The following is a 1887-nucleotide window of genomic DNA, read 5'->3' on the forward strand; positions in this document are numbered from 1 at the left end:
AGAGAGAGACACACACACACACACGGGGTGGGGTGGGGGTGGGAGGGAGGATTAAAGAGATGCCAATAGAGAAAAACAGCTCCACATACAGAAGGACAGGTGAAAAAATCAAACAAACGTAGTATGTATTCAATAATGTACACATAGCATACACACAGGTACGTTCGTGCGAACTTGTCCACTTTATTTCCACTCTAATTTCAAAATAGCAAACCTTGTCAAACCAGAAATGCAAGGAAGCTCAACAAGCGAGAATTGCGTCAACGATGAATGAAGGTAGCGCTTTTTTCAACCGTATTTCCACCTGCTCAACGAATTAATTCCCTCTTTCTTTCACACCTATTCCTACGTCGCAAATCTATACACAAGTATAATAATAATATATAATAATAATGATCATAATAATATGCACGCACTCGTGTGTTGGCGTAAACAAACCTTTCCAATGATAATCCGTCCTGGCACAGCTGAATAGAACAGCACACCACACGACGAAAAAGCACTTTCCTTACGCACACAAACACACAGAAGATACAAATAGGCCAGCGATCTCTGGTATGGTAGACTTTATTAATCTCCTTAATCAGCTGACACACTTCCGTGGAAGCGGGTGATTAGGTAGGGAGGTCTGACAATTAGTAGTGACCGGTGGCGGGGAACAGAATTCTAGTAAGTCGAATCCCGATCGTAGCGCCAGAAGTCAACGAGTAGACTGAAACGTTTAGAAAACTGACTGAGGTTGACACTTATTTACTATTTATAATATCCACCTACGCATAGTGTTATAAAAACAAATAAGCAGAGATTGAATGACAAAAATAGTCGAGAGCCAAATAATTATTAAAATATGGAATGCTTTAAATAAACCAACATATCAATGAATAAAACAAATCATAAATAAACAAACAAATAGGTAAACAAATAAGCAAATAAATAAATAAATAAATAAATAAATAAAAAATATAGGACATTTTAATAATGTTCTATCTTTTTTGGCAGGTTTATGACTATAAAGAGAGACAAAACAGGACACGTTTACTTTTCTGTGAAGAAACGAGCGTGTGCAACAATCTTTCGTTCTTTTGCAGAAGTCGTATTAGATGTAGATCAAATGGATAGACGAGATGTTGGTATCGGTATCAGATGTCCAGGGTTTCCTGCTAGTGAAAATCATACCTTCGGAAGAATGTAATCAGATATTGTCAGATACTGGTATGTTATTAATAGCAATCGCGGACAGCCCAGACTTGATACACCCCAGATTCCCCCCAAGCGGAAATGAAAATGAATTAATATTTCTCGTCTGACCTCTGCAAGATTCGATATTCACGTTTTGGTCGATTTCTCTACACGAGCTAGATTCATCTGTTGGCTCAGTGTTTTGCGCTGCTGTACTGAGTTTTGAAACAACGACAAGACTTAGAATCTATCTACTACTGTTTACGTGAAAGACGAACCAGCGATTACAACGTTCAATGTTATGAAGCGTATCTGCTATTGTTTATCACAGTAAACGTTTAACACCTGCATCGATCTCTTTTAGGATGCCGATAAAAACTGAGTGGGATTACTATCCCAGCAGCCAGAGGAAGATATTTGACTGACTGACTCCCCTACTTGGGAATCGAACCCATGTCTTCTGCGTAAAGAGCTGTCTTACCATCCAACCACAGACGTTCGTCCTGTGTTCTGGGTACAAAGGGCCCCTCTTTTATAAATCCTCCCATTTTTCAGGATTGACAAATTAGCAATTTACACTCACGCAAACTATGTTGTAAAAACTGTCCTATAGATCTATTAAATAAGCAAGAAATACAGATCATTGTATAGTGGATGGCAAATGTATGCGTCTATCAGGCTACGGATTTGTACACATATCCCCCCCCC

General features: G+C 38.8%; 1 long non-coding RNA gene across 1 annotated transcript in view; it reads right to left on the minus strand.

Moving 5' to 3' along the window:
* LOC101862936 overlaps window positions 1-1887 on the minus strand; it is a 72103-nt gene that overhangs the window by 68299 nt on the left and 1917 nt on the right. Inside the window, exon 2 of the long non-coding RNA XR_220342.3 lies at window positions 439-712. This is a non-coding gene — a long non-coding RNA (uncharacterized LOC101862936). The remainder of the gene's footprint in view (window positions 1-438; window positions 713-1887) is intronic.

Source organism: Aplysia californica, unplaced genomic scaffold (genome assembly GCF_000002075.1).
Source record: "Aplysia californica isolate F4 #8 unplaced genomic scaffold, AplCal3.0 scaffold00114, whole genome shotgun sequence".
Lineage (NCBI taxonomy): Eukaryota > Metazoa > Mollusca > Gastropoda > Aplysiida > Aplysiidae > Aplysia > Aplysia californica.